Source organism: Halictus rubicundus, chromosome 16 (assembly GCF_050948215.1).
Source record: "Halictus rubicundus isolate RS-2024b chromosome 16, iyHalRubi1_principal, whole genome shotgun sequence".
Taxonomy (NCBI): Eukaryota; Metazoa; Arthropoda; class Insecta; order Hymenoptera; family Halictidae; genus Halictus; species Halictus rubicundus.
The window spans coordinates 4,333,632-4,348,130 of NC_135164.1; the positions used below are offsets into that span (position 1 = coordinate 4,333,632).

The 14,499-nt window shown below is 43.2% G+C and overlaps 1 long non-coding RNA gene across 1 annotated transcript in view; it reads right to left on the reverse strand.

Annotated features, from left to right (window-relative positions):
• Positions 1-12,316: 12,316 nt before the first annotated feature.
• Positions 12,317-14,499, reverse strand: part of LOC143362082 (uncharacterized) — a 48,690-nt gene continuing 46,507 nt past the window's right edge. Inside the window, exon 3 of the long non-coding RNA XR_013083572.1 lies at positions 12,317-12,387. This is a non-coding gene — a long non-coding RNA (uncharacterized LOC143362082). The remainder of the gene's footprint in view (positions 12,388-14,499) is intronic.

Consider the following 14,499-nt stretch of genomic DNA (forward strand, 5'->3'; position numbering starts at 1 on the left):
TTTTGCGAGACTGCACGGTTTGTTCCGAAAGTTTCGCGATTTCTGTTGGACCAGCAACTTTCCAACGATATTCGAAATTTTCTTTATTGACCCCGGCACTGCTGGGACAATGGACTCCGCGGACTCCGCCTTCTCCTACGCTCTCCCTCTACATACCAGTTCTCAAGAAAATGCCTCCACAACTTGTTCTTGATTATCTCGGCAACTTTTTATTCCATTTCGCTTCGTTTCGTAAGCCCCCCGATATTTTCATTGGAAGCACAGCGGACCCCAAAAGTACTTGAACACCAAATTTCCCTGCGATACTATAAAGATAATATTCCGATATATTTGAATGACTTAGTACTAGACTGGGGATGTTTGTGCAATTTGAAATTTTTCTAGACGAATTTGCAGAACGAAAATACAGTAATTTTCGCATTTCTGGCACATCGTATTACCCCCGTTCTCTCCAATTGAAATATCCGAGCGGCGCTTCAATTAATTCCAGCAACATAACTAACTATCCGCCGATCGTCCATTCCATCTTTAAAATGCCCACGCGCGTTCTATCGAGAATTCCGGCGGATTGGGCTCGCCAAGAAGTCGGGGAATGCGTAGCCCTCGCCTAATCGCGGGGCCGCGAGCACGGACAAATCAGCGGTCGGCAAATTGCGAGCCTGCGTCCGGAAGTAGTTTGCCGGAGATCACGGAATGTAATAACCGGTGTAACAGACCAATGATAGCGACAGCTCAAACCTCTTGTTCGAAAAATTTGTTCCGTGACCGAAGAACGCGGGTATCCACCCATCGATGACTATAGACCATTCGAAACCTACAAATTATGAGACGTTCCTCAACAAAGCATGAACGTTCAGTCCACGAAAAATGTCGAACATGCCGATAGCGTTCGTCCGCTGTTCGCGCCTGTACGTACGAACGATAAATTCCCGAAAAGCTAAACTACCCGAATTTGCTGCAACTACCTCGAGGCACGGAGCCGAATATTAAAGCCGGACCTTCCTATATCTCTTTCGTAGCCGGCGAACCAGTGCCCCCGTGCAGCTGTCTGCACGCTTGCGACGCAACGACTCCGGCACACGTGACGTACATTCCTCGCGTTAGACGTTCGCGTAAGTTTCCCCGAAATCCTATGAGTTACGGACACGTCGAGCCCCGCCGGTAATGGATACGAGGGTTTCCCGGATTTTTCGTGGCCCGGCTAATCCGCCGGTTTCCCTGGCCGTTGGTTACACCGGTCGCGAAATGATCTACGAACGGTGGCTTTCGGGCGGCCGCCATTGCGACCATTCTGGCTACACGGTTTTATGGGGAACCGCCTTTTAACCCTTTCGACTCGAGTTTCACCTATTTGGATCTTCTCCCCTTTTTTTACAGGTCGATATTATCTGATCGTACAACTGGCTCGTTCGAGTATTTGTACCCTTTTTTAAAGAGCCGTATAAAAGATATAAATGTTGAAAACGTTTTAATCCCCGCAGCCGTAAAAAAAAAAAAAATGAAAATTTAATCGTTAAAAGTTGCTCCAGTTGTCGCCATCATTTTCGACATGTTAACCAAATGTAAAATCGTAGAGGTGCACTGTGGAGGAGGTTGTCACCTGACCGGAAGATGCAATACGTTTTTGATAGCAGCGCGCAGTGGCTATCAAAAATACTGCTTCCGTTCCGTTGGGCACCATGCTCTCTAGCCTTCCTCTGCACGTTCTCGGGAGCGGCGCAAGCCTGGGGAAAAGATAACAGGAGTGATTTTATTGCGTCACTGGATAAATTATTTTCGGATATCAAGAGACACGACGTTCAAATGAAAAACGCGTGGAGAGGAGCTACAAGGGGCGGAATAAACGTGACAGATGACAGACTGCGAAACGGACATATATATATGGTATTTGGATACGAATTTTTATTCCGTAATAGGACTTTATCTGAACACGCGAGCATCGGAAATTCATCGGTTTTATTGTTACTGTAAAAGGAGCTAATGGTCCGGAGCCTGGGAATTACAGGACGCAATTTGAGCTGAAATAACGTCTCTTTCGCAATGGGGCCTGACTTTTTGAGCGAAAATACCAGGGAGAATGTCCGCCGACGTTTCAGAGACAGAAGAACTGTCTCGGACGGTATTTTCCACTCGGGGAGGTGAAGAATGTTATAAAGGACGACGTCAAAGGCAATAAACTGTTGCCGAGTTCCTCGGCGATTTCAATCCCGGTGTCTCGAAAAAAGGCGTGATATTAGAAGAGGCTCCGGATAATTCCTGGCTTCGGATTATCAGCCGAGATTATAGAGCCGGCCCTGAACGGCTGCGGAAACTTGTGATCAAAGGATTAGTTAAATTTATACAGCTATGCGTTAATTACCAGCAAATTATCTGATATTAATAATCCGTCTAATTAATTTGCTGTCGATCTATAGACAGGTCATATCAGACAGGGTAATTCCAACGTCGAAGCGTCGAAATCCAGTCAGGCTTTGTGCTAATACGTTTTTAGTAAATGAATTTCAAACTTCATATAGAAACGCCGCTCAAATAGCGTCAAACTGAACGTCAAAAAGTTCGGAAGCTCATATTCTTCGGGCAGACATGTAATCCCTTTTTAATATGCCGAAAATTACTACTAGCTACTTTATCATACATTTTTAATCAGTTCCCACCAAAAAAAAAAGGTTTTTCTCTAGCCACAGTTTTGAAATTTTTCTTCGTCTTATACTTACACGCGTGTTCTATTTTGTTTTCATATTTTTAACCGAACATTGTTTTATTAAAGTGGATCGGAAATCACCGAGTAGAACGTGTGGTTGGATAATTATTAAAAATGAAAGCGGTCACTTTGATAGGATAAATATTTGATAGAAAATTAATATTTTAGCTTTTATACGCTGCGCGGTTGACTGTTCACTCAATTTCTGTTTGTACATGTGATAAATGTTTGATTCTTGCGCGACTGTGTTGCACATTGATATGTTTGTTTGAAATACAGAATTTCAAAGAAAGCGAGGTTGGTGAAGTTAGTGTACGAAGTAAAAAGGGATCAGATATTATATACAAAATCTTATGCATAATTGTTTGAAAATAATAATTATTTTTTAAACCAACAGTTATGAAATCAACGTGCTCGAGCTAAATCCAACCAGTTTGGGTTCATGCATTTAAAACAGAAATGAACGAATGACACTTAAACCGGTAAAAAGATTTATAAGATTGAAGAATATCTGTACATTATTTCCAACTTACGAAAATGATTAAACACAAAAATCAACTTCTGTTCGGCTTCTTGCGATTCATACTACTGTCGACTTGTACGTCCGGCAAACTGAAGTGCCATCTGCCGGTGTAGAAACTATAAACATTGGCAGCACGTGGCCATAGAGGGCTAACCTCAAATTCTCTACATCGTTGTCTCCTTATTCAGTCTCGACCATTGTTTTCGATTTGCCCGTGACAGGACGCGGGTAATTAGTAAAAGAGGCGAGATCAGTAATAAAAGTGATCTGTGACTAGGAAAGTTAAGTGAACCCGGGACGTTATATTGTTTGGTGAAGGTTTGTGACAGTCCGGTAGCAGAAGACGGCTAATCAAACGTCACTTGAAAAGCTAACCTCAAATTCTCACCCGGTCCCGATGAGTGCTCCTAACAGGTACAGACAATTGTTATTTCTCATAAATATTCGAAACGTTACGAGAAGAAGATATGTCGTTTATTTACCTCTTGTCAGTGTCAGCAAAAAGCTTACGTGCGTAGAGCTATTGAACGAGGTTGCTTCGACGACGATTGTTTTGCTTAACCGTGGTTCGCAAGTCAGCGGGCGCGATGGAAGAGCGCCAAAATGGACGCGAATGTTTGTTTTCATTATCCTGAACCGTCACGAGCGTCCAGCGTCGGCTTCACGGGGACGAGTGATATAGTCGTGGCCGGGTAATCTAAAGCGTGCATTAAACTCGGCCAAGTGTGGTGCGGCACGTGTGCGGAAATTGTCCGAACGCGGTTAATCTTAGTGGCTTGGACATATATTTACGTTCAGCGCGTTGCTGATCCACGAACAACGCGGGATCTTGCCCGTGGAAATTCCGTTGGGAAACGTGGGGATCATCGGTGTACGCGGCTGCGATTCACTGACGCTTCGCCAGTGACGAAGTGTCATTGTCCTACAGGGCTTCGAGAGCAACTACCGTTCGCCTAAACCTGCGATCGTGGCGAAATCGGATGAAAAAATTAACGACCATAGGTACCAGCATCGCTACACGTCAACCGCATAAAAATGATGAAGATGTGTCTTTGTTAATTTTCAGTCTTCCATCGTGTTGATTCGATGCTGCTTCTGGAAAAATAGTATACTTTAATAAATATCTCCCAGGTGTCCAGTGGTGGACAGAGGTATTAGCACAACATTTAAAAGGGAATAACTTCTTAAAAATTGGACAGATAACTTGGGTTATTTTGAGATAGAGTGAGTGCAAGATTTAAATGAGAGAATTGGAAGAATTAGTTTACTAGATATTGCGTAGAAAAAGTTATTATTGCAATTGGTGGAATTTGAAAAGTATGCAAATTTCGAAATTTGTTTCAAAGTTAATGAAACGTGGCGGTCATGTTTTTCTTAATGAGGTAACGGCATGGGCTGATTGCCTATGCTTCTGATTGGAGCCTATGGTAGCCGGGTTGCACTAATTTCGCGCAAAAGCCGTTAGGATTAATAGGAGGGACAATCCTGTCACACTATTGCAAGTGTGAGCTATGCCTGTTCTAACAGACAACGTACGAACTAATCAGTGGCGGATCTTTAAGCAAAGTCAAAATTGAATAATCGTTAATTAATCAATCATTCATTTGTTTGACCCTTTTTCAGGGTCAAACATCGCGAAGAACAAAAGTCTCATAGGAACAGGTCTCGAGTCAACCGTTCTCTGAGAAAACAACTTCAACGCTTCGCAAACCACTTTATTTCATATATAGGGTGTCCTAAAATGGTATAAACGTGGAGGGGGCAACGACGAGAGGGGGTTTCTAATAGGGTTGTTGTTTTCGATCAAGGTGAACACGGCATTGTTATACCTTGATGAAGCCGATGTTTGCTTGCAGATTTCGGGAAAGTCCAGTAGGCCGCGGGGCTCCCGAAGGATCTGGGTTACTGGGAACTTTGCCGAAGTCCGACGAAATCTCTCCTGCCGTCGCTTTTGCGAATAGGATTTTGAAGGGTGAGAGGAGTAGGTTAACAGCTCGTGGTCTTTAGTATGTCAAGTGTCGTGATTTTTCTGCTCGTCCATTTGCGCAAGCTTTTTCTCATTCCTGCCGACCCAATGCGCTACAATAATTGCTCTCCGCGAGGAATCGTCTATTCCTCGCGTACAATTTTAAATAATGAGTGAGTCAAATTAAGCGTATCATTAGCGTGTAAGAACATTCATCTGTCGTAGGATATTTTTCCATATTTCATTTCGTGTGCGAGAAAGAAGTCGGTATTATTAGTTCTTATTTCATCATTAGAATACCGAAACGCTTCCACTTTTGTTCAATAGGTTTCAAAAGAATACATATTGCTCCTTTAAAACATGTAGTTGGTTTTGATTTTTTAGAAAAATAAGGTGCTTTCTCCAAAGATAATACTTAAATTATATCGATTGTAGGATTGTTCCATTTACTTTTCATTCAGCCAAAGGCATTGTCCATTTCATATAGTTTATTTCTAGGATTCGGATCTGTTCGGTGAAATATTATTCACTTCTCGATTATATCGGATTTTACGTTCGCTGGCTTCTTTGGCGAACCCAACTGTCGATCTGTGGTTTGCTGAATGAAACTTGTGACGGTTGCGTCACGAGTAGTGGTTTGATCATGGATTGACCGCGGTTCGATCACCTGTGGTGCAGTATTCGAACTGTCTGCTTCCGGGCCGCACAGGTGCGCCGTCCGATTTACCGATTTTGCTACACCAATTTCCAACGGGTGTAAGATAGCATTATAATTATTAATGACGTCGAAACTAACACCGAGTGTCTGATTCTCGAGAAACTGTCGATATTTAACCTGTCGTAATTTTGTCGAAATTAATCGTACGGTAACAAACCTCCTTTTAAAGCTTGAAGACTCCAAATTAATAGTCTACGTAGTTATAACCTCTGTCGTATTTGTGTATACAACTCTCTTCAATAACACAATTGTAAAATGGTTCTATTCTGTAAACACTAATTTAAAAAATTGATTAGATGTCGATTGAACATTCGACTAATGAAATTGGTAAAAGTTCATTTCGCAGTTCCACAAAATTCTAAACAGTTTGCTAGCAAATTGAACTTTCCCAATCAACGTTGCGTCCAATTACATTTCATGTAATTATTCTTGCGTGCACTCACAGTGTATTATTTAATCGATCGTTTCACATTCATTACGATTGTAACCGTCAACGGCTTGGAGGCATTCGGTATTAATGGCGATCGCTCGCCATAGCGTTCGAACACGTTAGGAATTCGAACTGGCGCGTAAAACTTTCGTGGAATTTGAGTGCATCGCCTGTCGGATCTAATCATAAACTCTGGGATCAACTATTAAATAGTTTGAAGGCGTGATTGGCCGATATTTTTCGGGGGCTACGATGCTCTGCCGGGTTCGGCAGTGATACAACCGGCGAAAGGCCCGCCCGCCATGTGCCGCGCGGCTTTTTACGCGACGGAGCTAACGTTCGCCTCCCACGCGATATCGCAGAAAATCGCCCTCGTAGCCGGCTTCAATCTAGACGATGGGGTAAAATTTTTATCGTTACGTGAAACAGCTGGTCAAGCTCTGACTCGCACGATTGCCCGCGCCGCGATTTATGGATGTTATAAATGTTGCGCCGCCGCAAAAACATGGAAAGCCTATATGCTTCTAAGTGGGGACTTACGTTTTTACGAAACACCGTTGCGTTTAAATGGGAAGCATGGCCGTTTAAATCTTTCCCATCTGCCTCCAGGCGCGATTACAGAAATTGGTAACGTTCGCGGGAACATATGGCGGGCTCTCAAGCCCGAGTCAATGCGAGTCCCCGAGAACTCTGATAATTAACACTAGAACTTTGGTAATGAACTCCCCCGTCCAATCACGTAATAAGAAAAATCTCACCAAGTCCGAGCAAATCCTATTTATAACTTTTCTTTTTCCGTTACAAGACATTTTATATAATTTTGTGATTTGGGGAGTATGCGTGTCAGAAAATGGAGCGTACAGTCTCAGTTATCATGTCGCGGATTATGATGTTGATCAATCCGAGTTCGATTCGGTAAGTCTCATTACCGGCGCGGTACGCGTATCCATTTTCCGGGCAGGGTATAAATTGCATCTGGCGGGGTGGTTCGATCGTTGCAACCGAGGAGTGCAGGAGGTGATCTCTTTCGGCGTGTAGGGGATGATCGCGCCCCGTCGGGCGTTCCGCGTTACGATCAGGATGAAAATTTCGTACAGAAGAGCTGCCGGCAATCCGAGCGTGTTACGCACACGGACACGGAAACTCCCGGCGCTCGTCGGTCTCGTTACCGATAATACTCGTCGGCAATATATATTCCGGGTCTGCAAATTGCGTGGAACCCATCCGTATAGTTGGCAGCTACACATCCTTCTTCGCGTCCTCCTATTTTCCTCTTTATATTTTCGCAATCTCGTCGGCCGCGCGACTCGATATCGCCGTAACGACACGGATTTACAGCTGCAGATAACTCCCGGGTACTCCCGGGTTTCCTCTATCCCGGAAGTTATTCGTGTCACCGGTGAGTTCGTTGGAAATCAGCTGAACTTCGAGGCCACAGCCAGAGCGCACAGGCAGCGGCGCGGAGTTGCGCGGAGAAACAGTCTCCTCTCCGGCACTCGGGGCCTCTCGCATCGGTTCCACGCCTCCGGAAGATTTATGAAGCGTGATAACCCGGACGGCATCCCACGCCGGGGAGAGACTCGAACAGTGGATTCGAGCAATAGAATCCTTTTGCCCGTCTACTCTTCCTCGAGATACAACCGGCTCTCCGTCAACTGTCGAAGTTGCCGTCCCGTTTCTTTCGCGAGAGCGCTTTCTTATGTTCAATGCTGCTGCTGCTGCTGCTGCTGCTGCTGTTCGCTGTTGCTACCGCGGATGCTTATGTTCGCACCGACGCACAGCGCGGCGAACGTCGATGAAAATGAAAAAACTTGTTGTTCAATGCCTCGTGGCGATTATACATCCCGCGACAAAACTATCAGACATGGAAGGAAATAAAATGTGTGTTCCAACGGGAATTTTTTTCTTCCTGTGTTCACGCTGTGTCGAATCTCGTAGCGGTCGCGATATATAATTTTGTAACACCCGGTGCATTCTAGATTTTTGTTTAGCACGCGGTGAACTTGCCGGATCGATATTGTGCCGAGCCATATTCTTCTCTTTTTTTATTTTTTTCGTTAACCCTAGAACGGCGACAAAGCCAATGACACGGTCGATATTCAACTTGACCTTACACGCATGATCAAGCGTGAAGCGGGCTGTAGTTTAGTATCTTTTAGGTGTGAGATTGAAACGCGGTGAAAGGGACGTCGGTTCACTGTGAAACAGTGTTACGTGTTTCAGGGAAACAGACAGCAGGGTGGACGGGAAAGATGCGTTCATGTTTAGGGGATGCTGCGTGGGGCATTTCACCCCGTAGAACATTTTGGATGAATTTTATTTGTTACTGGAACAATGCAATGACTGGTGGAACTAGAGAATCTGTCTTTGAAGTGTGATGTTCCAGTTGCTATGGAAAGTTTAAAGATGGTAGATTTAAAAAGTACTGAAAATCTGAGAAACGTGTCGGAAGTTTTCGAAGAAGATCGAAAGATGTCATAAGTACCGATAATATCAAATGTTCGCGACGCGTGGAAAGTTGAAAGTACTTGGACGTACACGCGTCGCTTTAAATGATTGAATGATTTCGAAGGTCTCAAAAGGATCGTCGGAACAGGAGGGTTCCGCGAGATTTGGGGCTACGTAGAAGAGACCTGGGTAGTTTCCAGGCCTCAGAAGATTTGAGAGTCCTGCGGGTCTGGGAAGTTTAATGAGGTCGATGGATTATGGATTTCCCGGAAGGGTTGGAGCATTTCGGGGATCCTGACAGATCTGGAAGTACTTAGCGTCTTCCAGATTGTAAGGTTTAACAGTACACCTCAGGATCTTTGAGAATTATCATGAGCTTCGAGGTTCCAGATCGCTGAACAATGGAAAATATTTTCACAGATTCTCCCCTAGTTGAACCTTGCTTAATTCTAATTTATTCCGATCATCTATCGTGCCAATTATAAATCTCTGTTTAGGTCAATGAGAATCACCAGCTGAATATTCAATTGAATTACACGTTGGAAATTGGTATAACACAATTTACCTTTCTGCCATTAAAAATGGAGAACGTGAAAAATTGCTTACCATGTTTCAAAAGCAAACAAAAAGAGAATTGTCGAATATACTCTTTTTTCACGAAAGCCTATACATAACATTACACGGTATATTACAAGATTTCCGGATCGTCTAAATTCTTTCGATTCATTACGCTATCGGATAGATTGCGTTACTTTCAGAACGTGCAAATAAGGCAATAAAGACGCAGTTTAATATAGGAGTTTAATATACTTATCGACCATTCCGTTTCACGTGTACATACATACGTACGTGAAACGGGCGGCCATAGTATCGGCCATAAATCCTTCCAATGAAAAGCACTGGGAATATTTTTCAACGGTACACAACACACGCTTCTCGATCAATGTAGGTTGCATTACGCGAATACAGCCCGGTGACAATATCGCTGAATATACGAACATTGTGGTCCCTTATTTTCGTGGTCAATGCAGCAGATGCGGTTGCATATTAAATAACTAACCAAATAAGCGTTCAATTGGAAACCACTTTTGGTAAATATCCTTTAAGAGAAAACGAGATAAACAGCACCTCCAATAAAAATTATTTTATCCTGTTCATACATTATTGAAAATGCGGAATATTGGAATCGATAGAATGCACCACGAACGGAATTTATTGATGAATTACAGACTTCTTTCGCGCAAATCGTTTAATATATTTAACCATCTACTACATCTAAACGCTAACGAATTAATTGATTCACCGCGTATATTTACGTACCTACAGTGTAGTAAGTGCTCTAATTGTAATTTCGCGGTTAAAATTCGCTTATTTTCTTTTTGAAATAATCCTCTGAGCGCCTATGACTCTACACAAGTTAATTTTACGAATTCAAGCATATCGCGGAACACTTGAGAACGTCATATATAAAGAAGAATACGTGGTCGCAGAGAACTATAATTTTAACGATTTTCGTTCACGATTCGCGGGGAACGCAAAACGTTCGCTTATCACCTAACTAAATTCCGCGTAGCACTCGACCCATTCTCGTCTGTTAAACGACTCGTATCGAGGGAAAGTCGGGTGTCTTCGCACAGTTAAAGCGTTTTGCTCACTCGTGGTCGTCGAAGTGAAAGCGCAGATAAAGCAGGCAGGCGAGTCCTGAACGTCGCCTTCAGGCGAGTACCAACTTTACAATAAAATGGGCCAATGAAAGGTCGTGGTGAGCCCGCGGGAAAATCCTGCGTAACGTAAATCGGAATGTACGGTTTAATTCTCTAGCAGAGGGCCGTATTCAATGCGCCGCGGATGTCGTACTATCAAATTGCTTGGAAAATTCCGTTACACATGGTGAAATTCGTTTAAATTGCGATAAAACCGTCGATTCACGATTAATTGTAAAACGCGCGCAGCGCGGCTTTATTTTAATGCCGTCTGTGTTTTTAAGATACTTTTACTGGAGAAATAATGGTCCGTAAATGCGCCAGTCGAGAAAACATTCGAAATAATGTGCCCTCCACGAAAAATATTGAGTTTGTCCGGTAGAATCGAGTAGGAACTTACCCGTTCGCGAAAAATACACGGTTCGTTTGAGATTTTGCTTTGAAGAGTATAAAAAGCGTAGAATGTACGCGCGCGTTTCCAATATTTCAATTTCTCTTTCATAAGCACGTTCTCATTTGAAAGTTTTAAAATTATGATCAACGTCACATTCAATCACACAAAAATGAATGTCTGAATAAACGTTTAAAATAAAGGTAGCTTTTGCGGAAAAATACATGACCGAAGTATGTGCACAAATTATTAGCCCGAACGACTGTTGAAATTGGTCTGGTTGATCACTTTACGGACTATTGTTGGACAAATTCCAATGGTAACAGTAAAAAAATTAACGCCCAATATTTCTTTTCCACCAATGCACACACCAAAATAGTCGCATTACTCGCGTCACGAATCAATATAATTTATTTGGACATTTATCATCCAGGTCTCGACGATATACACAGAGCGCATGCCGTTAAACAATAGAATTCAATCTTTAGCAACTCGTTAAATGAAGATACTCGTCAAGCAAGAAGAGATATAATACACTTAAAACGTAGAAACGATTTAATTAGGGAAGTTGTTAGTCACAGATGTTTTTCTTCCGACACATCCAAGTCTAATGTAAGACTGGAAGAAATATTTGCGAAAAGTCTCGTGCATTTCTCTTGCCAAGTACTAAAATGGTCGTCCAGAGTAGCACACAGCTAAAAACTAGTCAGTGTTGCATGGGCGCTCGGATGGCTGGACAAGAAACGTAATTGCGGGATCATTTGTTTCAGTTCAGAGGAATCAGCGAAGTAGATTTAAAGTTTCTCGCTGGATAGGACTTTCGTTTTTCGTCTTCAATCCCCCCTGCCGCCGGGCTTGATATCCGGCCGAGATTTCGAATCTTAGATCTTTTCATTTGATCTTGAAAGCTTTTCAGCTTCAAGTCACGTGATCTTGAATGGTACTTCGACAGAATGTACCCCGTAGCCGAAGCTAATAATGGTAGTTTAGGCTTCTCTTTGATCCTGAAAGCCCCTTGAACGGGCAAGTAACTCGAGAAAATCGAAATAGACGTACTGTAAATTAATACCTTACACAATGGCTTCTCCAAAAGAACTGGATTAAAAAAAAAAACAATTCAATAAAATAATTTCAATAAGAGATATTTCTTTCTTCGTACACAATCATTTATACCAATAACATCGCTCAACAGTTTCAATATATTTCACTTCTGTTATATTGGAAACTCCGAGCAAACGTGCAACATTTTTATTTCGCATAAAGGTTTTGCAGTAGGTATAGGTATATCACTTATGACATAGTACCGTGTCTTAATTCGACGATCACGAGCTCGCATTGATAAGAAAGGATGTTTAAAAGAGAAACGTGCGCGCACTCGGCGACATATTTTCTACTCACAATGAAGAATTTTCAGTCGAGTCGAGTGTCCTTCGAAACCTTGAAAGTCGCGGAGTCCTCCGACGCAGGAAACTTTCGATGGTCCTGGAACTCCTCGAACTTCTGAAAACTATAAGAATGGCGGAGATAAGTTAGGAGTTCGAGATGGCACGGACGGATATAAAAATGAATATCGGGTAAAAAGAAAGGAGGGTAAGTAGTAGAGAAAAAAAAAAACAAAGAAAAAACATATTGGAAAGCTTCAATTTCGGTTCAGTAACCGATTCCACGACGTCTCTGTACAAATGAAAATAAAATGAGAAAATGGTACAGTGGTTTCTCTATATACGTCGCCAAGGGCTGGATGATAAACGTCGCGGAATTATCCCCACTAGCGCAGGGTATGTCTCCTGTGCGATACACGACGGTGGCAAGACTCGTGTCGTTGACATATATCGAGAATTCAGGACAAGAGTTCAGAACGTTCCCTCTCGTCTCTCCCAAAATGGAGGCGTTTGAACGAATCACTGTAGCATCGTATAAGCCCGATGCGCCCGACTATAGTAAAATGAGCTTGGCTAACAGCGTGCCGGCTTAATCCTGCTAGGTGTTTATCCAAGGCGGGGGCGTTAATTGTCTGGTGTTAATACAGAAGGTGTACTGACACCGTTTCATCTCGCCTCGTCCCGGCGTGGCCAATACACACTCGTCCCCCGAAACGAAGTTTTAATTTTCACTTAGCCGGTCGCGACGCGGGCAGCTTTGTGCCTCGGGTCCTTGCAATCAGCGTTGACAATTTGACGCGTGGAAGCCGTCGGTCCGCGAGGAAAGGAAAAGGAGGATCGTCAGACGGTTTTGTGCATAGGACGCCCGGAGGAGTCTTCAATTAGCGTGATTGAGGCGAGCCGAGGCGTATTTAGCGCGGACGCCGTTGAAAAGTTTCTCGCGAAATTGCGGAGGATCGCCGGGAGTACTTGATAATGAACGACGGATCGATTTCTCGATGGTGCGACGAGACATCCGTCCAGGACCCAGTCACCACCGCGATCCTAACGATATATTCTTCTGGCTATCACGGGGACTCAGAGTTCCCGAACGAGAGAGATCGTTCGGGGAATTATTCTCTCTTTTTCGCGAGGTTCGCGGCAGAATACGCTTGCGATCGCGCGGCCCGATTCGACGAATGGATTCCTAAGAGCGAATCTCCTCGCGATATCTTGTTCCCCGGTCTCGTTAACGCACAGCAATTCCCCGGGAAATGTTGTTACAAATTCGATGCAAATGGGAGAACGGAGTTAGAATAAAACGAACCACTTTTCGCGATCGAGGTCACCGCTATAATCGAAACTTTGATTGTAACCGGACCGACTGATTGACCGTTGTATTGTCCTTTGTTTTGTATAGAGGATTCTACACCAACACCGCCGTTCTCGTGCTCGATGCCCGGGAATATTTTTAAACGGAAATTTATCAACCGACGGCCGAGCCTGAATGACAAAAATATCTTCAGTACGGTCCGTGATTGCAGAAGTAGTTAACGGAGAAAGGTTCGATTATAAAAAACAGACTCGTATTGTTGGTAGTGAATAAATCGAAGTCTTTTAGGTTGAACGAAATTTGTGGACTCGATTTTCGTGAAGCTTGAAGAAATACCTGATTTAATGTATTAAAATTGACATAATTCCATTTAATAAACAGTTAGTCGTTTGTGCTTTGCACTAGATAAATGACTCTAGTTCGTTTAAATCGAAATGAATTTAGTTGGATTGCAGTTTGAACTAATTTACAGTAACACACAAGTGACTAATAAGATTGACACATTAATAATTAAATTACTCCAGTTTTCGTAAATTCAAATGAACGAAAATAATCCGTGAACATCAACGAAATCATAATTTGTTCGAAAGTGTTAAAAGAATGAACAGAGAAAAATTGCCGGTCGGATATGTATTAATTCAACATCGCAAATTTATGTTCACATACCCCGATCGTTTACCGAGCATTTCTCAACTTCTCGGGCCGTGTAGAGTGAATCATGCTGCCGTCTTAATCCGAAGGTTACCTGCACGATAGCGATCAGGCTGATGTAGAATGATCCGTTCGCTGCGAAGGATCAGTTTTGCTGACGCGCCGACTCGACGAGGTAGACGAACTTACTATTCGTTTCGCGATGATCAAAGTTGCAGCGTGAGGCGGGCAGCTCGCCTAAGCGCACGGTATTTCAAAATCAAGGATTCTGGCC